General features: G+C 38.6%; 1 protein-coding gene across 17 annotated transcripts in view; it reads left to right on the top strand.

Annotated features, from left to right (window-relative positions):
• The window catches only part of TRIP12 (thyroid hormone receptor interactor 12), a 147,421-nt gene that overhangs the window by 18,643 nt on the left and 106,764 nt on the right, over positions 1-22,014 (top strand). The window lies entirely within an intron of this gene.

Genomic DNA, 22,014 nt, shown 5'->3' with positions numbered 1-22,014 from the left:
GTGACCACTGTAAAGGTTTAAATGTCAGGAAACGTAGGTAAAGGCACTGCTCTGAAGAGCAGTGGAGGAGAGGAGACCATTCTCCCGTCAGAGCGCCGTAAAATGACTTGTGTTCTTGTGGTTCCCTGCCCTTGAGTTTTACATGTGTGGGTATATCTCATGCAGTTAATAAACCAGGAGCAGAGATTTATTTTTTTTAAATTTATGTATGAGGAATAAAAAAATTCGTAAAGAATTCTAGTCTAAGAACATTAAACCTCCCTGGAGTTAATAGTACAGTCCTACCCCATGCCCCATCCCCACCTTCATTTTTTAATTTTTTAAAATTTTTCGCTTCAGGGCAACCTGCTTTCCTTTAAGTGGACATTCTTTCTTTTCCTTTTTAAAGTGGGTTGCACCAAACCTGATTAATGAAAATTCTTGAACTGCCTGCTATAGTTCTGGATTTTTTGTTTAAAAAGTTGAGTGGGTAACTACAGTTGATTTTAAAGTTTCCTTAAAGCAGTATTTCTGACTTAAAAGACACATCAGTGCTTTTTGCGCAGTTGGGCTGCAAACATCTGTTGATTGAATACATTTTAGGAGTCTGCATAGCTAGAATATCTGCCACTTAGTCTTTAGGTTTTCTTCAAGTTTTGAAGAAAACAGTGTTTTGAAGTAAACAAGTACTTCATTTGGATCACTGGACTTTCTGAGTCCTAGAAGAACTTCTTTTGGAACAGCTAAGTGATACTCTTAATGTTGGATATAATTATTCTTGTTTTGTTTGCTTTAGAAAAAATAAATATTTAAATTGATCCAATATCAGGTATTAGGAAATATAGTCATTATTAGTTCCTTTGTAAATACTTCTGGTTTTCATTTTATTTTTGTATTTAATGACAATGTTGGGAAACAAGAAGTTAACTGACTTTCTAACCAGTGTAAGGACTATGAAGTAGAAAAGGCCATCATTGCTTTATTAGAATAGAGAATAGGAAGACGTATAAGTAGTGAAGAAATTGGATTATCAGTCAGGTTTAGTAAATGCATTAAAAAATATATTCCATTCTATGTAGGAGTCTTTTCATTCTTAACAGTTGGTTTATAGTACCTTTCAGTATCTGTTGGGGAGAGTCTGGTGTGTTACATTTTACTTGGTGACATAGTTGAAGATCTAAAAGCAACAGCTTTAGAATTTTCCTTTTTATGCGGTACTTGAGAAGGCAGGAAACATTTTCAAAGCAAAACAGTTTTTTCCAGGTAGCTCTGTCTAGATACATAATTCCTATGCCTTACAATTCACCCGTTTAAAATCTACAGTGTTTTTAATATATTCACAGAGTTGTGCAACCATTGCCACGGTCTAATTTCAGAACATTTCATTGCTCCAAAATAAACCCTGTACTCATTGGATTTTGTAAACTTTTAAGTTAAGTTTTAAAATTGACAGTTCAGGGGCACCTGGGTGGCTCAGTGGGTTAAGCCTCTGCCTTCGGCTCAGGTCATGATCTCAGGGTCCTGGGATCGAGCCCTGCATCTGGCTCGCTGCTCAGGAGGGAGCCTGCTTCCTCCTCTCTCTCTGCCTTCTCTCTGTCTAGTTGTGATCTCTCTGTCAAATAAATAAAGTCTTTAAAAAAAATAAAATTGACAATTCAGATGTGATGTGCACTCTTCGTGTTAAAATCCTACCCATTTAAAAAAACAACTAGCATTGCCCATTTTGTAGTGTGGGACTACAGATGGAAACTAGTTGGTACTTGGATTTATCCTCCAAGGAGGTTCATCCCATTTGATAGTTTTTCTCCTTAAAATTACTATTACTATTTTTTAAGATTTTGTTATTTTATTTGACAGATCACAAGTGGGCAGAGAGGCAGGCAGAGAGAGAAAGGGGGAAGCAGGCTCCCTGCCAAGCAGCTAGCCTCATCTGGGCCTCAATGAGGGACTCGATCCCAGGACCCTGTCTGGGATCATGACCTGAGCTGAAGGCAGAGACTTTAAACCACTGAGCCACCCAGACCGCCCCTCTACTCGAAAAATTATTAGCATTTAAATTTAAACAGCCTGTTAACTAGAAACTATGCTTATTTATTGGCAGTAACACTGTCACTTGGACAAAGCTGGATAGGAAACTTCTTGGAAGATGCCAAATTTAGTTCAGAGCCAAACTCACCAAGAGTGCTGGTTCTGCCTGGTAAGGAGTAATTTGCCAGTTCTTTTCGATATTTCAAGGTAGAAGTCCAACAGGTAAAAACTGAATTTTTGATTGGCTTCTACAAACTTGCATTCATTTTCTTATCATTTAGAAGTTTTTACAGATGGGGCGCCTGGGTGGCTCAGTGGGTTAAAGCCTCTGCCTTCAGCTCAGGTCTTGATCTCAGTCCTGAATCTGGCTCTCTCTCGCTCAGTGGGGAGCCTGCTTCCTCCTCCTCTCTCTCTCTCCCTCTCTCTTTCTCTCTCTGCCTGCCTCTCTGCCTACTTGTGATCTCTGTCTGTCAACTAAGTAAGTAATAGTAATAAAAATCTTTAAAAAAATTAAAAGTTTATATAGAATGTTTTGGTTTGAAAGACATAATAGCACTGTCTACATTGTCTTTGATAAGCAGTTTGGTTGGTAGAGTTAGGTGTGAATTACATCTTTGGAGTTTGTTTTGTCATTTCATTTGTTGAGGAGCTTTCAGACTTTCCTTAGATTTCCTGTCCACCCGTTTCCTGTTCATTTATTCATTCATGAGTCCCCAGGCCTGCTGTCTTTCTGGTCTCAAATGCCCTCTTTTGCCTTCCTGCCGGCCACCCTCTTCTGGGCAGACCTTTTCATCGATAAGTGTTTTCATATTTCCACACCTGAGTGGTTTATTGCCTCCCCTAAGGAAGGCTTGGATTGTTCTGTAATAAGTGCCTTCTAGTAGTAGTCTCTCGGTTTTTACTCTAGTTATTTGTCCACAGTTTGGTCTTTCTCCCAGAGTTCTTTAGTGTTGCATGCATCCTACCCGAGATTTTTTTTTTTTTTTAAAGATATTATTTATTTACTTGATGGACAGAAATCACAAGTAGGCAGAGAGGCAGGCAGAGAGAGAGGAGGAAGCAGGCTCCCGGCTGAGCAGAGAGCCCGATGTGGGGCTCCATCCTAGGACCCTGGGATCACAACCTGAGCCGAAGGCAGAGGCTTTAACCCACTGAACCACCCAGGCGCCCCCCTACCCGAGATTCTAATGTTGTCATTATCTGCTCTTCTCACTCACTTTAAAAGAGGGTGTAAAAGAGGACCTGGGCTAGCTGATACCTCAGCACAAAACGAAATCTTCCCTAACCCTTCTGTCACTGCTGGTTTATTCTTACTTTGCAGAACAAATACAACTGTCCTGTTTAATGTTTTGGCGTTGCTTCTTCTTTTTACTTCTCTTCTAGTTTGTTTTGGCTATCTTTTTAAATTATTTTTGGGCGAGAAATGACTACACAGAAATTGGTGGCTTTGCTTTCGTTCAGTTCTTTCTCTTTTACTGCTACTACAAGTTGATACTTGCATTAGATGTATTTCATCTTAATATTTTTCTCCTTTAAATTTTAATAAAGGACGGGAAAAGAAGGCTCTAAATTTTATGATTTCTTGATACTGATTTTAGTGTATTCGGCAGTGCTCTTTGGTACGGTTTTTAGAGTGACATCTTACTTTAGTGGTACTGTATGTGTTACCACTTAATGTTGAATTTTTTTCACTTAGGGTTATATGTAGTATTTTACAAATAGAAAATTACCAGCTGGGTTTGATGCATATGAATTTATACTTTACCAAAAAAGATTTATATATTTATCTTAGTGTTTGAGAGAGAGAGTGCACATGTGTGCGGGTTGGAGTGGGATAGAGGGAAAGAACCCCAAGCAGACTCCCTGCTGAATGTGGAGCCCAGTGTGGGGCTTGATGCCTTTTCCCTGAGCCAGAATCAGCAGTCAGCTGCTCAACTGATTGAGCCACACAGGTGCCCCTGAATTTATACTTTTAAACGGCTTCATATAGGAAAATTAGTCTGAGAGTTAGGAGATTGGAGTTCTAATCTGATTGCAGTTTAAGGTACTTGAGCATAAATGAATTTCTTTCGAATCTCTTCTGTTAAATATGAGTAATATTTGTTCTTGCTACAACTCTGGGATTGTTATGATTAAAGAGACATAAGCAAGGTGTTCATATAGAACAAGAGTATACAAAAAGTTTACATAGTTTTGTCTTTGTTATTGGAGAAAACAGTGAATTTCCATGAATGAGTCAGACTTAAAAGAACATCTGAATTTGGAGGCATTAAAAGTAAACTAGGACATAAAGATTTTATTTATTTGTCAGAGAGAGAGAGAGAGCGCGCTCACACACAAGGAAGGAGATTGGTAGGCAGAGCAGGCAGAGGGAGAAGCAGGCTCCCTATTGAGCAAGGAGCCTGATGCAGGACTCAACCCAGGACCCTGTGATCATGACCTGACCTGAAGGCAGATGCTTAACTGAGCCACCCACGTATCTCCTCCTCCCCTTTTAAAGATTTTATTTAAAAAGCAAACTAGGACTTCAAAAAAAAAAAATTAAGCCTGGGGCGCCTGGGTGGCTCAGTGGTTTAAGCCTCTGCCTTTGGCTCAGGTCATGATCTTGGGGTCCTGAGATCGAGCCCCACATTGGGCTCTCTGCTCGGCAGGGAGCCTGCTTCCCCCTCTGCCTGCCTCTCTGCCTACTTGTGATCTCTCTGTCTCTGTCAAGTAAATAAATAAAATCTTTTAAAAAATTAAGCTTTAAATTTTAAACACGTAGAGTTATTACTTGAGATCAACTACCCATGATTGTCTAATGAAATCTTTTTTTTTTTTTTTTAAAGATTTTATTTATTTATTTGACAGAGAGAAATCACAAGTAGATGGAGAGGCAGGCAGAGAGAGAGAGAGAGGGAAGCAGGCTCTCCGCTGAGCAGAGAGCCCGATGCGGGACTCGATCCCAGGACTCTGAGATCATGACCTGAGCCGAAGGCAGCGGCTTAACCCACTGAGCCACCCAGGCGCCCTCTAATGAAATCTTTTAAGGATGGAATCAGGAAGCTGAGCCTCAGGAGCAATTAACTGAAATGAACATTTCAGATATTCTTGCCTATTGTCTCTATTGTATCTGCTGCTTCTCTCTCTCTCTCTCAAGACTGCTTCCCAATACAGCTGTCCCAAACATAATGCCAGACTTCTGCACTTAACAGTTTAGGTACCCAATCTAGGTACCTTGGGGAAGGAATCTGAGTGGTCCAGCATAGGTCATTTACAAGTCCTGAACCCTAGTTAACTTGTGGTGGGTTTTGTAGGATACAGGGGATTGTTATGTAGTATGTTACAGCTTCTATAAGCACCTGTGAGACTACATTAAATAGAAATAGGTGAGACATGGTTGTCTATTACGTATACCCCCTTGTAGTATTTAGTGATATATCTGAATTTGCAAAATGCTGTGGAGCTCTTCAGAGTTGTAATATGCAGAAACACTGAGAGAGTTAAGGTAATATATATATATTTTTAATACTTGAATACACATGAACTTTAGTGGGGGCAAGTTCAAGGTAATGAATCAGAAAAATCAATCTAAACCTTGCCAATGGAGTTAATTGCCATTTGACTGGTAAAAAGTATTTAGATACTGCTGTGGAAGTGTGCTTACTTTCCCACTGTGGGATATTCTAGTCCTCTTTTTTTTTTTTTTTTTTTTTTTTTAAAGATTTTATTTATTTATTTGACAAACAGAGATCACAAGTAGGGAGAGAAGCAGGCAGAGAGAGAGGAGGAAGCAGGCTCCCCGCTGAGCAGAGAGCCCAATGCGGGGCTGGATCCCAGGACCCTGAGATTATGACCTGAGCCTAAGGCAGAGGCTTAACCCACTGAGCCACCCAGGCGCCCCTCTAGTCCTATTTTTGCTATTGATTTCTGTTCATTTGTATTCGTTATGGTCAAAGAATATGCTCTGTGTGATTTCATTTCTCTTGAATTTGTTGGTTTATTTTATTTATGAGGCCCAGTGTATGGATAGTTTCTGTCAATATTCTGTGTGTGTTTGAAAAGAATGTGTATTTGCAATGTTATATTTGTCCCTGTTACGTCTGTTGATAATGTTATTTTTCACATCTGTATCCAGACTATTTTATTTTTTGGGTGTCTTGTTAACATCAGTAGCTGAGAGAGGAGTTTTAAAGTTCTAGATTTGTATATTTTTCAGTTTTCCTTACAAGGTTATAAAAGCTGTCTTCCTGGAGCTGTCTGGTTCATTTGGTTGAGCGTCTGACTCTTGTTCTGGCTCAGGTCAGATCTCAGATGTTGGATCTATAGCCTAAGGTTGGGCTCTGTGCTCAACAGGGAGTCGGCTTGAGATTCTCTGCTTCTCCCTCTGTCTACCCCCACCCCCCACCCCGCTTGTTTTCTCCCTCTGTCTTGCGAATAAATTTAAAAAAAAATCTTTTTTTTTCTTTTTTTAAAAGATTTTATTTATTTATTTGACTGACAGAAATCACAAGTAGGCAGAGAGGCAGGCAGAGGGAGAGAGAGGGGGAAGCTGGTTCTCTGAGAGCCCGATGCAGGGCTTGATTCCAGGACCCTGGGATCGTGACCCGAGCCGAAGGCAGAGGCTTCAACCCACTGAGCCACCCAGGAGCCCCTAAAAATAAATCTTCTTAGAAAGGGGAATTGCTGTCTTCTCGAATTGAATCTTTTATGATTATGATGGAGCTATTTTTAAAAAATTATTTATTTACTTTTACTTTTTAAATTCTTTTAAAAATAAGCCCTATGCCCAGTGTGGGACTTGAACTCATCATGACCCTGAGATCGAGTTGCATGCCCTGACTGGGCCAGCAAGGCACCCTGAAGAAACCATTTTTTTTTTTTTTAAAGATTTTATTTATTTATTTGACAGAGATCACAAGTAGGCAGAGAGGCAGGCAGAGAGAGAGGGGGAAGCAGGCTCCCCGCTGGGCAGAGAGCCCGATGCGGGGCTCGATCCCAGGACTCTGAGATCATGACCTGAGCCGAAATCAGAGGCTTTAACCCACTGAGCCACTCAGGCACCCCCAAGAAACCATTTTTATCTCTAGTAATTTCTTTTTAAGAACTTGTAATGTCAGTTTTTTAAAAAAATATTTGATTTATTTAACAGAGAGAGCGAGAGATCACAGGTAGGCAGAGAGAGAGGCAGAGAGACGGGGAGTGGGTGGGGTGGGGGGGTGGGGCAGGCTCCCTGCTGAGCAGAGCCTGACCGGGCTAGATCCCAGGACCTTGAGACCACAACCTGAGTCAAAGGCAGAGGCTTAACCCACTGAGCCACCCAGGCGCCCCAGGTTTTTTTTTTTTTTTTTTTTTTTTTTTTTTAAGATTTTATTTATTTGACAGATCACAAGCAGGCAGAGAGGCAGGCAGAGAGAGAGAGAAGGGGAAGCAGGCTCCCCACTCAGCAGAAAGCCTGATGCGGGGCTCGATCCCAGGACTCTGGGATCACGACCTGAGCTGAAGGCAGAGGCTCTAACCCACTGAGCCACCCAGGTGCTCCGTGCCCCAGTTTTTTAATGCTAATAAACGACACTAGCTTTTTTTGGTACAGTGTTTGCATGGTATGTCTAACTTCTTATTTTGTTTCTCTATCCTGATGTTTTAAATCTGTCTCTTTTGGTTGAAGTGTTTTGAAAATCTAACTAGGGATTGAGTTTTACCATTTTATTTTCTAATTTGTTGCCCATATTTGAATTTACTGTTTTTAATAGATGGATGATTCCAGTCCTTGGTTACTTCAGCAACTAAAAGAATATATCTAACATGGTCTATAATTAACTCGTACGTTTACTTGCAGAAAACATGAAGACCTCAGAATAGTAACTCGGTTTACCAAGCTCCTCTGGGCTTTAAGATACTGTTGTCATTTTACTTAAATCATTTTTCATAACCTTTGGATAGTACAATTTCATAAAATTAATGTTCATTTACATTTATCTGTTTGTCACCCTTACTTATTCTTGCATCTCGGTACTATATCAGGGTCATTTTCTTTGTATTGCTGGTGGAAAAACTCAGTTTTTAATATGACAAAAGCTTAATTCCCCCCCTGCCCCCCACACACTTTATGTATTTGAGAAGAGTGGGGAAAGAGGGCCGAGGGAGAGAATCATAAGCAGGCTCCATGTCCCAGGGTGGGATCAGATGTGGGGCTGGATTCACGACCCTGAAATCATGACCTGAGGCGAAACCAAGAGTTATGTGCTTAACTGATTGAGCCTCCCTGGGGCCCCAAAACCTTAATTCTTCTGAAGATGATTTCATTTGGTATAGAATTCTAGATTGGCATGTATCCTTAGTGTGCAGAAGAAAATAAATTATACTGTCTTCTGGCTTCTGCTGTTGCTTTCGAGAGTTCAGCTGATAGTCTGTAAAAAATAATTCCCTCCTTTCCCTTGTGCTGTCAGATTTTCTGTCTTTGGTACTTAGGTTTATTACATGGTTTCATTATGATATGTCTAAGTAAATGTCTTTTTATTTATCTTGTTTAAATAATCATTTGGGCTTCTTGAATTTAAGGGTTGGTATCTTTCACCAATGCAGAAAATTCCAAGCCAATAAATATTTAGATATGCCTCACCGTGTCTTTGTTCTTACACTTCTGAAACTGTGACTAAACATATGTTTGAAGGTCTTAATTTTATCCTCATTATATCTTCTTTATTTTGAATCTTGTGGCTTCTGTGCTGCATTCTGTAATTTATGTCTTTATGCTTTGCCTAACTTTGTCTAGTATGCTGCCAGACCTGTCTATTGAGTTATTTTTATTCACATATTAGAAATTTTTTCTGGTTCTCTTTTAAATCTGTCCCTTTGAACAGTTTTTTGTTACCTTTAGTTTTTTGCACTTTTGGCCTTTGTATCTTTAAACATAGAGAGCATTTTGTTTTAGGTTTGTCTGATAACTCATATCTGAAATCTGTATGATGTTTTTTTTTCAAATCCTTGTTCACAGTGCCTTGTTTACTTATGTGGTGTTCACTGTCTGTAGCTTGTTTGCAGAGGTTCCCGAAGCCTGGGATAGAGAAGATGGGCTTTGCTTCTGTCAGGTATTTCGGTGCACTAAGACTTGGCTACTCAAAGAATAGCCCTTAGGCTGGCAAGGGAGCTTGTTAGAAATGCAGCATTTCAGGCCCATACCAGTATTTTACTGAGAATCTGCATTTTAATGAGCTCTCCAGGTCATTCTCAGGCAGACTAAATATGGAACAGCTCTGCATCAAAAAATTGACAAGATTTGGAAAACTCTGGCTTAAAGTTTCTTAGATTATTCAGATTATTGAAATTTCAGATTTTTCAGAATATGACTAGAAATCTTGGCCACGCATGTACAGATTTTCAGATACAGGTTTATTTATTTTCTCTTTCTCTCCTTTGGTGACTCCCTGTGTCCTCTCTGCTTAGCAGCAAAGTGATTTAGCAGTTGGGTGGGTTAGGCACCGTTCTGGCCATCTCAGTTCTCAAGGTATATATAGCCCAGAGTGGTGTTTTCTTTGTTTCGTTTTAGTGATAAAGACTAAAATTTGAAATAAGATTGGGTTCTTGTAGTTTGGGTTTGGAGAGTCAAGTGGGAAAATCTTCATAAAGAAGTGATCGAAATCATTAGTAAGGAAAGACCAATTCCAACAGTGAGATACCACTACACATCCATGAGAACTTTTAAAAGACCGGTAACACCATGTGTTGACGAGGTCATGGAGCAACTGGAAGTTATATACTCACTGTTGAGAGTGTAAAATATAGCTGCTTTGGGAAAGGTCTGATGATTCCTTTAGAAGTTAATCATAGAGCACCTGGGTTGCTTGGTTAAGTGACTGCCTTCGGCTCAGGTCATGATCCTGGAGTCATAGGATCGAGCCTCACATAGGGCTCCAGCTCAGCAGGGACTCTGCTTATTTCTCTGACCCTCTGCCCTCTCATGTGTGCCTTCTCCTTCTCAAATAAATAAATAAATAAAATCTTCAAAAAAAAAAAAAAAAGTTAATCATAATCTTCACAATGACCTAGGGAGTCTACTCTTAGTATTTATTGAAGAGAAACAAAAGCATATGTCCACTGAAAGACTTGTGGAAGAATGTTTGTAGCAGCTTTATTCATAATGGCCCAAACCTGGAAACAGTCCTTGTGCCTTAGCAGAGGAAAGGATAAACAAAATGATATGATCTCACAGTGGAATACTACTCAGCGGTATATACTGATTCACTTAGCCACGTGACTGAATCTCAGGATATACTGAGTCAAAGAAGCTTTTTACAAAAGAGTATACACATTCTGTGGTTCAATTTATAGGAAATCGTGGAAGAGGTAAAATTAATATCTGTAGAATGGTGGTCTTTAGAGTTGGGAGAAATACTGAATTGACTGGCTAGGGGAACAGAACCTTTTTTGGGTGATACTCTAGCTTGATACAAGGGTTTAGGGTACAAATTTATTTAGGATTTACTTGTATACATTTAACAACATTCATTAAATTTTATCCGTAAAATTTGTGTATTTCACTGTATGTAAATTTAACGGAAAACTTGAAACAAAATTTGCACTGTAGTTAATGATATATACAAAGTATAATGATGTCTGCAGCTTACTTCAAAATACTTCAAAAGTAGGATGGATATTTGGCCAGACAGACAGGGATGCATAGGTGAATAGTTAGGGATACATCTGATAGGGATACATCTATGATAAAGGAAATTAACAACCTGCTACTTGTAAAAGCTTAAGTGGTGGAATTATGGGTATTTATTGAATAATTATCAGGTTTTGTATTTTGAAAATTTTCATAATTGTTGGGGAGAAGGTAGTGAGAAGTGAAAAAGATGACAGTGAGTTCAGGAAAAGAATTGGGTTGTACAACTGGCCTGTTTTTACACATTTTTTCAGTTTGTATTTGTTCCATTTTAAGAGGGATGACTATTCTTTTGATTTAAAAATGGCTTTTAATTTTTTTTTTTTAAAGGACAGAGAGACAGTGAGAGAGGGAACACCAGTTGGAGGAGTGGGAGAAAGGGAAAAAGTATGCTTCCTGTCTAGCAGGGACCCCCGATGTGGGGCTGGATCCCAGGACCCTGAGACCATGACCTGAGTCGAAGGCAGAGACAATGACTGAGCCACCCAGGCGCCCCTTAATTTTTTGATTTAATTTTGTTTCAGCTGAGAAAATTTTGTTGAGGCTAGAAAGCATGAGAACCACTGGTCCATACTATTTCAGTGGGCCAAAGACTCTTTTTTTCAGCTCACCGTCATTGCTGTCTGTATCCATTTACATACATGTAAAAGTTCTATCGCTCAGTTTAAAGAAGGGCTTTTGTTAACATACTTCATTGGTAGACATGGGCTAGTTTCACCTTGTTCTCATTGTATTCCATGTTTACATGTTATTTACTTGTTAGTTGGTACTTGAGATTTAGCAGGATGCTGCTGTGCAGGCTGCCTGAAGTGGAGGTGTTTTGTGTTTTGCCAGAATGGAGTGGTACGGATAGCTGTTTACCTCCACCGCACATATATCGGGTGAAGTGTTGAACTGCTTCTGCATCCTCTGGAGTTTACTGTTAGGCAGTTGGATCTTACAGTATCAGAAGACTGTGCTCATTATTAGCCTCTTATATAAGGAAGGTGTACTTCTACTCTTAGGAGCTATGGAAGCAGGACTGTATGTACGCAGATGTATAGGGTCACTGTGGCCATGTCTCAAATGATGGGGGCCAATGTTTTTTGTATTTTTTTTTTTTTTTTTACCTCACAAAGGCATGTCTTTGATAATCTTACAGTGTGCTAAGAGTTGGGAGGCAAAGATTTAAAGGATGAATTAATGAAATGTAGGTTGACACATTTAGGTCAAGGATGATTTGTTCTATATCCAGAAGCTTAATTTTTTCTCATTTCTGATAAAGTGAAATCCCTATGGACATATTTTTTTAAAAAGCAAGTGGTGATGACTCTGTAAACAAAAGCAAGTTTCCTTTCCCTTCCAAGATCATAATAACATGTATTTGAGTCCTTACTCTTTCTGTGAGAGACGTAATGGAGGATCTCACACATACACAGAAATCAAACCATCTCATGAACCTCTGTGTACCCAAGACCCAGATCCTACACTGTCAACTCTTAGCCATTTATTTCACTTATACTCTTAGCCTTCCCTCAATTATTTTGAAGCAAATTTTGGTTGTTACTTGATCTGTAAATATTTCAGTCTGCTTCTTTGAAAGATGAGAACTCTTTTTTAAAGACATAAGCTTAATCCCATGACTGTACAATAAAAAATAGTTCCTGAAGATTTGTAAATATCCAGTGTTCACAGTTTCCATACTGCATTTTGTTGCTGTCTCTTTAAGACTTAATATGTATGTGCTGTCTTCTCCTCCCCCTTGCAGGTTGTTTTTTTGTTCTTTTGTTTTTTGTTTTTTTGAGAGAGAGCAAGAGAGAGTGTGTCTTAAGCAGGCTCCATGCTCAGTGCAGAGTCCAATGCAGGGCTTGATCTCAAGGACCCTGAGATCACGACCTGTGCTGAAATCAAGAGTTGGATGCTTAATTGACTTGAGCTACCCAGGAACCCCTGCTTACTGTATTTTCCAAGTGTTTTATTTTCTTTTAATTTTCTTAATTTAATGAGATCTGCTTATCTTTATTTTAAAGATGAGGAAACTAAGCCTTTGATAAGCAACAAGATTTCTCCCAGGTAGCATGGTTTATGGGTAGAGCCAGAATTCGAACTGATTAAAGAAATAGGTGCTCTTTACAAGCTTCCCTCTCTTCTCTCCTGTTGACATTTAGGTATATTTTTCTGGGATATTTTTCCCCTTATATATGTACAGACAAATACATATAGAACCCTCTCCTTTCATTCTTGTCCTCTAGTCTCAGAGAGGTATTACCTGGTGAGTCAGCCTAAAGTAGCTTTTTCCTTCCCACTTCCTGTTATTCTCTGCTTTGTCCTATTTTTCTCCTGTTCCATCTTCCATGACACTTACCGCAGTGTGCAAATAGCTTGATTATTTTTTTGTTTTCCCAGTTGAGCGTGAGCTCCATCCAGGCAAAGATTATGTCTGTTGATGCCTGTCAAGGCTTGCAAATATTTGTTGAGAGAATTAAAGAAGTTCTGCCCTTTGCAGGAGTGCATTATGTACAAATCCACCTCTTTTTTAGGACCTCAAAGCATGTCATAGACTTGCTACAGTGTACTTATTTAACCATTCCCTGCTGAGAACATTTGGATTCTCTCCACTTAACGCTCTATGATGGTACTGCAGCTAGCATCTTGATTACATATATCCTTGCAGACTTGTGCAAGTGTTTCTTTAGGTTAGATTCCCAGAAGATTCCTAGAAGTGGAATTGTTGGATTCTAAAATGAGTGGCAGTTTTTAATTATGGCATGGAGGAGAGTCCTGTAAAGATTGCAGAGGATTCTGTGGTACATGATAGCCACCCCCTCCCCCCCCCCCCCCCCCCCCCCCCCCGCAAATGTTGTAACCTCTATCAGTTCTGAAACCTAGCTGATACGAGAATCATGTAAGGAGCATTTTAAAAAACAAAACTAGCTTGATTTCCCTTTACCCACATTCTGGTAGGGCCCAGGAAACTATATGAAAAAAACAAAAAAACACCTTAGATTTGGGAGTAACAGCTTTAATATTATTCTTGGTTGTAGGTTTGTTACGTGTTCTGGCTCATTATAGACACAACCATTATACTTATTTTTGGTAAAAATGCTACTATTTATAGGAATGTGGGGCACTGGTCTGTAGAGTATATGACATTCTAAATGTTAGGTTTTTTTTTTTAAACTTGAAAAATATTTTCTGAGACTATTTCCAAATTTAAATACAGTTCCTGTGACATGATTTTAAACAAAAATTTGGGACTGTGCATTGTTCTATCTTGTACTAAAGTTACAGTCTATGTTGTCTCTCCAACTTTGAGTTACATTTTTTAGTTTTCTTTTCCTTGAGCCTAACTATAAACTTAGTAATATTTGTTCCTGAAAATTCTCTAGGATCTACACTGTTGATTGCAGGTTACATATTGCTTCGAGAGGTTATTGATTATTATCACTGTGTTGAACTATTTTTTGTTGTTGCAAGGAAGGCTAGGTATACTTTCTAATACAAGCAGTGTTAAAGAAATTAACCTCTTCCATTTCATTATTATGGTGGAGTTTGCAGCAGTGACAGTATGTATTGAAAAAAGTATTTTGAAAGTAATTACCTTATTACAAGTAAACATCTATGCTCTGAAGGTCATTTACCAAACATAAAGTTGTTTTTGTCCGCAGGGAACACCTTGCTGTAAACTACAGGATACTGTGTATTTTACTTTCAATAACTGTGATTCTTAATCAGCAGGCATCTTTTCTGTCTCTTGGTGGAGAGAGGCATTTTACCAGTTATTCCCTCCTCCCTCTGTCAGTAGCTCTTCTCTTTTGATTATCATTGTGTGATCATGGTCTTTATAAGGAAGAATTTATGCACTATACTCTGTTTAAGAAAAGCCAAAATAAATGTTAGGTTAGAGTGTAAAATTTAGAGCAGAATCAGATTTTAGAGACTATCTACTAGTGCCTAACCTTTCCCTTTTGTCTCTCTCTATTCCTGGGTAGGTGGAAAAGAACATCTTTAAGAGGATGTACTAAAAATGCTAGTGATAAGCTGACCTTCCACCCCGCCCCCCTACCGATTGGCTAATTATGGTAGCCAGCAGGATGGAGACCTCTTAAAACTGGTCTTAAAAGATGGTCTATGGAGCCATCTTTGGCACATGGGCTAAAACCTGCTGATTCTAGAAGTAATTCTTGAGACCTTAACAACTAGAAGGAAACACTCTATTAAATGCAGTTAGTATTTTGAAGGATTATACAAGTTATAGGAGCTAAGACAGGATTCGTATTATTAGGGAGTGAGGTGCTTTCTGTTTTAGAAGTAGCTGGGCAGATTGTATCTGTTTGTGATAAATTGATCATAGAACGATGTTAAACAAAATAGACTTCTAGTGCAGTGATCGATATGATATTTCTGGCTGTTACAGTGTGTCATTCTGTGTGGTCTGTTTCAGGCAGTAAGAGTTCATTTTCTTGGAAATTGGATTTAGATTTCGAAATAACTTTTTTTTTTTTTTAAATATGTGTCTGGGGTATAGAAACCTTTGAAAATAATCAGTTTGACTTTTTCTTTAGTTTTTAATAAAGACACCACGTGATTTAAAAAATGAAAATGAGAAAATCTGCTAAAATGGTTTTCATGGGTTTGTTTTTTTGGGTTATTTTTACCCACTAAGTGTCATTCATCTTCTGTGGAGTTAAAATTACAACATACGGAATTGTGTACAGAATTTTTTGACTGCAACAGGTCTCGAGAGGGTCCTGTTCTAAAAGGGTAGATGATTTAAAGTTTTTTTTTTTAATGTATTCTCTATAGGTAATATTTAAGCCAGTGATTACTTACTTACACAAAATTATATATGTAGATGTATTCTGTGCCCAGCATTCTGTACCTGCTTTTTTGCTTAACAAGATCTTGACAGTGGTTCCATTTGTAGTGCATAGAGCATTTTCCCTCTCAAAATCTTAAGGTTGTTTCCCTGTTTTAAATAATCTGTTTTAAAATTGTGCAATAGTATTATTTTTTCCGTCTGTTTCTTTTTTTATTAATCATGTCCTCTTTTTCTCTCCTTCAGTTGTTTCGCCAGTTCTAATTTCTTCCTCTGACCTGCGGTTAATTTTCAGTTTTGCTTTTGGTTATTCTCCCTTTGAGCAGAGCTGATTATCTTGGTGCAAGGCTTGTGCTACCTTGGGCTTGGTGGTTTAGTGATTGTTTGCTCCAGCTGATCTTAATTTTGGAGTTGCTGTTTGCCTTCCCTGCTTCTCTCTCCCAGTTGTGGGCTCTTTTTTGTCTTGGTTAATCAGGGAGTTGTTAATACAAATGGTGTGCCTGCCTCCTTTTTACTAGCCACATTTTGGCTTGTGAAACTGGCCCTTAAGGAAGGCCCTTAAGGAGGAGGTACTTCCATCTTCTGTTGCCCTTACTCTAGGGTTCTTCATTTTTTCAAGGAAAGGGTCATTGATGGGAAACCTTAAGATATTCTTTCCACCTTTCTCTTTAAAAACTCTGTGGTCTTTACCTCCTTCCTGTTTTTGGTACAGGTTTTTGTTTTAGGGGGGGTGGTTTGGATAGATTTTATTATATCTGGCAAATGGTCTTTCCATGATTTAGGGTGTATCCATTTTTACTCTAGTTTCAGTATAAATGGAATTTTCTTATGAAAATTTTTTAAGATTTTATTTATTTATTTGACAGAGAGAGACAGCGAGAGGGGGTGTCGGAGAGGGAGCAGCAGTCTACCTGCCGAGCAGGAAACCTGATGCGGGGCTCGATCCCAGAACTGTAAACTTACCATGACCTGAGTCGAAGGCAGACGCTTCATGACTGAGCCATACAGTTACCCCTTTTTTATGAATTTTTAAGATTTTATTCATTTTGCTTGATTTCAGGAAGGGAAATAAGGAAAACCTTCACCACGCTGTCTCCTGTTTCTCGGAGATAACTGTTAAGTGTCTCCGTTACATCCAAAAATCTTGTGAAAGAAGTGCTCTTTTAGACCCAAGAAATTCTGGAGTCTCTTATCATGTGCTAAATAATGTATTGACGGTGTCAGTGGGGAATCCCAGGTCCTGCTGAATAGTATACTTTATGAAAATAACAACGAGATTTTTGCTAGATGGGCACTTAAAATAGAGTCTCAAGGCATATTACAGTTGTAACATGCGAGTGTTGGCATCGGTTTGTGTCTCCAGTGCCCTCAATCTGGTGAGGGCAAAATTAAGTCATCTTTTCTTTTCTCTTTACAGTGTCACCTTTGATGCTGCTTCTCAGATCATTTAGTGCATTTCCTGACAATTCATTTACGTATTGTTCAGTTAAACTGATTTTTTTTCAAAGGACTGTGAAAGAATTAGAATCTTTAGGATATGCTCCAGTCTTGGGATGTCATGATTCTGTAATGTTTGACTCTTTAAAGAAGGTAAATGTATAATTATTCTTGTTTGTTCTGCCATAGGATATAATCCTAAAGGGCATAGACTTCAGGTCAAATCTGTGTTTGAATGTGGCATGGTTACCTTTTGGCCTCATGCTGTTAGGATTTATTTTACCAAAGTTCCACAGTTTCTCTGAAGGATGGTAATTTCCAGTACCTGTTTTTTATAAAGTTGTAGAAATTAGATGAAAAGGCACTTAGCTTCCTACATGGTAAGCACAGAGTAAATGTTATCCATAATTGTTTTTATTTTAGTTTTCACTTTAAAACCTGCATCTTTCCATTAAATAATTTGTTTTCTAGTGTTCAAATAAATAATTTGAAAATATTACTTTTATATGTTGTACAACATTCAGCATTCTGTTATGACGTTGGGTTGGTTTTGATGCCCCTGAATTGAAATAAATGCTTCACTGACCCAGTTCTCAGGTCACTTGGCCCTTTTCCCCTTACCCAGTGGCTCTTCCTCCTCTTCTCTGCTCCTTGTGGGTGGGGATTGTTTCCTGTCTCTCAGCAACTTTCAACCGCTTGCTCTTGGGGAAGCTGAGAGGTTATTCCTGTTTTAAAGATAGTCTTGTTTGAAGTCCTTGACATTCTTACTTACGAAAAAATGACTTCTTTTGTAAACAGGGGTAACTACTATTCCTTTTTATTGTGGAGTTGTTTAATACTACCACTGGGGTGTTTAACTCAACCATGCTTGTTCTTAAGTCTAGACTTTTTTGGGGGGATCTGGTGTATGGAGTTGTCCACATTTGCAGTTCTGGATGCCATTACTTGCAGCCTGAAAGTCCATATGCCATATCTTGTTGCATGCAGGCTACTTAATTTTGTAACCCTTCCCTTACCTTATTTGTAAAGTGGGAATAGTAAAATGGTTTCTGAGGCTCGTTGGCACATTTATACTTTGCTTAATAGAATAAACAGAGGAGTAACGTGTTAGGCAGTTTTTCATTACTGTTATGATTAAACTCTGGTTTCTGAATTGAACCCAAACCAAGTCACCTTTGGAGGACCACTTCTAAATAGAGGGCCTAAGAAATGGTTTTGGGGAAGACAGTGGATAAGTTTAAAATTCTGACACTTTCAGTGTCAGTTCTGGAAGCTGAAAACTTTTCTGCAGACACCATGTGTGGATATAATTGTTAGCTTTTTTTAGTGTTAATATCTTTACTGTGAAATAATGCAGTTTTTTTTTCGGCTTTCGGTGTTGCCTCTTAGGTAGTAGGTTGTGATTACATGAATAAACACATTAGTTCATTTGGGGGCTATTCATGAACTCCGTTCTGTGTTACTAAATTGGAGATTTGCTTTTCATTCTATTAGATGTCCTTCATGTGATAAAAATTCTGCGTAAATATTAACCTCTATGGTATTCCTTTCATACTTGGCCATTTGATTAGAACTACTGCATCTTAAAGTTAATTTTTGCAATCTGTTTCTCTCGGTGTTCTGAGTTTTACACTAAATGAATGGTTGAATTTTTAAGATTTTTCCCCTAACCTTAACCTCTCTCCTGTGATTTTTGAATACAAAATTAGAAGGAAAATCAGTTTCCAAAATGACTGCATTTGAAATTTCTTTGAAAGAATATCCTTTTTATAAAATTTTAAGAATGAATTTTTAAATGTAGGTTAATAGCATTTCTGTTTTTCTTGAAACAGTTGTTTGCCTGAAGAACTACTTACCTATTTATTTATTTATTTGTCAGAGAAAGTACAAGGGGAGGGGGATGGCAGGCAGAGGGTATCAGTAGGTTGGATCCCAGGACCTTTGGATCATGACCTGAGCTGAAGGCGGGTGCTTCACTGAATGAGCCATTCAGGCGTCCCAGAACTAAATACTTATTCACATAAAATTCAAATGCTATTTCACCTGAACAATGAGTAAGTTGATTGGACATTAGCTGTGAACAAAGTCACAAATTTTAGTCTTGAACATTCCCATTAGTATTTCTATGCTTTTCCTATTGAGTTCAAAGCCCTATATGCCATCTATTTTATTTCATTTCTTTAGGAATTAATATCAGAAGTTTTTGGTGAAAAAAGCTCAGTGATTATTTTATTTATTTATTTGACACAGAGAGAGAGAGATCACAAGTAGGCAGAGAGGCAGGCAGAAAGTGGGGGAAGCAGGCAGCAGGCTCCCTTCTGAGCAGGCAGCCTGATACGGGGCTCGATTCCAGGACCCTGAGATCTTGACCTGAGCCAAAGACAGAGGCTTAACCCACTGAGCCACCCCCCCGCCCTTCGTGATTATTTTCACAGAAATGAAGCCAATGGAAGAGTTCTGTGTTTCAGGACTTGGTAGTTAGGGTTACTAATAAGCTGGGCTTAAATCTTATGAAGATGGAGTTCATATGCATTTCAGGTTATTAAAACAAATTCTAGCAATATAGATTTTATAGTGGTATAACTCAAATGTGTTTTACAGTTTAATTAGTGAAATACATTTAGGCATAAGTAATTGGTTAAGACAGTACTGAATATTCATATAAAAAAATGATTAAGGAAAAATGATTGGTGGAAAAATGATTGGCACAGTGAAACCTTTTGGGCCCTGAACTGGAACCAAACAGGAGTTAAATTTGATTGAAGTTGAGGTGGTGGTGATTTCCAGAAGGGACAGATCTTCTTAGTATCAGGATTCAGAGACTTGAACTTTTTAGGATTTGTCTGTAATGTAAAGAGTTGAACTTAGTCTTCCAGGGGAGGGTCTCTTCCAGCTTTGGATTTACTGGTAACCTGGCTGACGGGGGCGGGGGGTGGGGGTCCTGTTTGTATCGTATACTAATTTTGTATTTACTTTCTGGGGTTTTAAACAAGTTAAACAGAGTCTTTCTTAAAGATCAACTTAAGTGATACCTTGCTGGCTCAGTCCGTGGAACATGCAGTCCTGATCTTGTGGTTGTAAATTCAAGTCCCATGATGGGTGTAGAGATTACTTAAAAATAAAATCTTCCCAAAAAAAAAAAAAAAAGGAGGATTAACTTTGGTAATAAGTGTCTTCTTTCTTGCCACCCTTTCTCTCTTAAATCTCAAGAATTATCCAGGTGCAGCCATGGGCTGATGATGGTATTGGTGGGCAAGCTCTGAAGATGTTGGGGATATTACTTAGATTACTTTGGTAACTATAGGTCAGAATAACCAGTGTGACTTAGACTCCTTTGGATGACTTAACACCCGGTGACAGGCAGTATGCATTTAGTAGTAGGAACTAGACAGGTGAGATCTTCCAAACTTGTTTAATAATAGTCTTTGCTTTTCAAAGTGAAAGTAGCAGTATCACACCGTTCTCCTGTATCCGTGCTTTTTAGGGTCCAGGTGAAATGGCATCATGATGTCTGAATTGGTGAAGCTTCTTGGGTAAACTCTGAGATAGAACAGCTTTTATTTAATTCTGTAATAGGGTGCAGTTGTCCTCGGGTGCGGTCCAGTAGAGCTCTTTTAAAACATCTCCAGTTTCTGCACCCACAGAATTGGAATCTCTGAGGCATTTGTATTTTGACAGAGCTTCCCAGGTTATATTGTGAAGCTCATCCTTAATTAAAAAATGCTGTTGTGTTTATAGCAAAATTTCACTTTGAAACATATTGCCAGAAACATAAGACTGACCTAGACAGTGGTTTTTATGATGAAGTCTCCCTCAGTGTGGTGTTTTGCCACAAGTATTCTTTTCTTTTGAGTAAGTGTTGATAGTAATAAGAGTAACAGTTAACGTGTACTGAGGCTTTGCAATACCAGAGGCACTGTGTTATGTGGTTTGCGTGGATTTCTCACTTAATTCTTCCAACTGCTCTAGGGGGTAAGTTCTTCATCCCCATAAACTTCTGGTAGACAGAAGCACAGGGGACAAGTTGTGTGGAGTCAGGATTCATAACTCCAGAGTCTGCATTTCTAACTCCTCTGCTAGAGTGACATACCTAATGCCTTACAAAGGGTAAATAAAAATGACTCCTTTCATCGCAGGCTTCAGATTCCAGATCCTCCTCCTTAATGGGAGGTAGGTTTTTGTTTTTGTTTTTGTTTTTGTGTGTGTATGTGTGTGTGTGTGTGTGTGTGTGTGTGTTTTTAAAGATTCTATCTATTCATTTGAGAGAGAGAGGGAGAGGGAGAGTGAGAAAGAGTGTGTGTGTGTGTGTGTGTGTGTGTGTGTGTGTGTGTGTGTGTATAAGCAGGGGAATGGCAGGCAGGAGGGAGAAGCAGGCTCTCTGCTGAGCAGGAAGTCCAGTGCAAGCACTAGACCCTGGCACCCAGATCATGACCTGAGCTGAAGGCAGATGCTTAACTGACTGAACCCTCCAGGCGGCCCTCAGCATCAGGCAGTATTCACAAAGTGATTTGCGATTACTTCTATCAGTTTGCAATGTATAGACAAAATATATGGATACATAAGTGACCTTTTAAATATACTACACACAGCTGGAAGTTTTATACTGTTTACCCTCTAACATATCTTGGGGCAGATCTTTCCATATTGGTACATGTAAATTTAAATTTTCTGTTTCTCAGTGTCTTCATACTATTTCCCATTTTTTTTTTCTTTCTAAAATTGATGATGATCACTTTATTTAGTAAATCGAACTTTCTCACCAGAGTTTGTTTAGTATATTAATTGGTGATTTGGGCATATGTGACAGAAACAATCCTTTTCTACTGATTTGGGTTAACCTGTAACTCCCAAGAAAACCCACTTCCTGTTACAGGGCATGGAATCTCTTAAAACAAAGTCCAGTAATAGATTTAGTCATGATTAATTTGCATTCTCTTTAGCACCAGTTCCTGTAATGTCACATTCATTCTCTTCCCTCCCCGGTAAATGGAATTAAAGAACTCTACTTGGAGTTTGACTTGAGGCTTAAGAAAAGTTGTGAAGGTTTGATTTATACAAACTGTGATTCTTCATTTGAACTGATTTTGAGTATCAGTATTTTTTTTCTCTGTAAAAATTACATTTC

This window comes from Mustela erminea, chromosome 8 (genome assembly GCF_009829155.1).
Source record: "Mustela erminea isolate mMusErm1 chromosome 8, mMusErm1.Pri, whole genome shotgun sequence".
Lineage (NCBI taxonomy): Eukaryota > Metazoa > Chordata > Mammalia > Carnivora > Mustelidae > Mustela > Mustela erminea.
The sequence above is the reverse complement of the archived record's forward strand: the minus strand, read 5'-3'. Positions and strand labels throughout refer to the sequence as shown.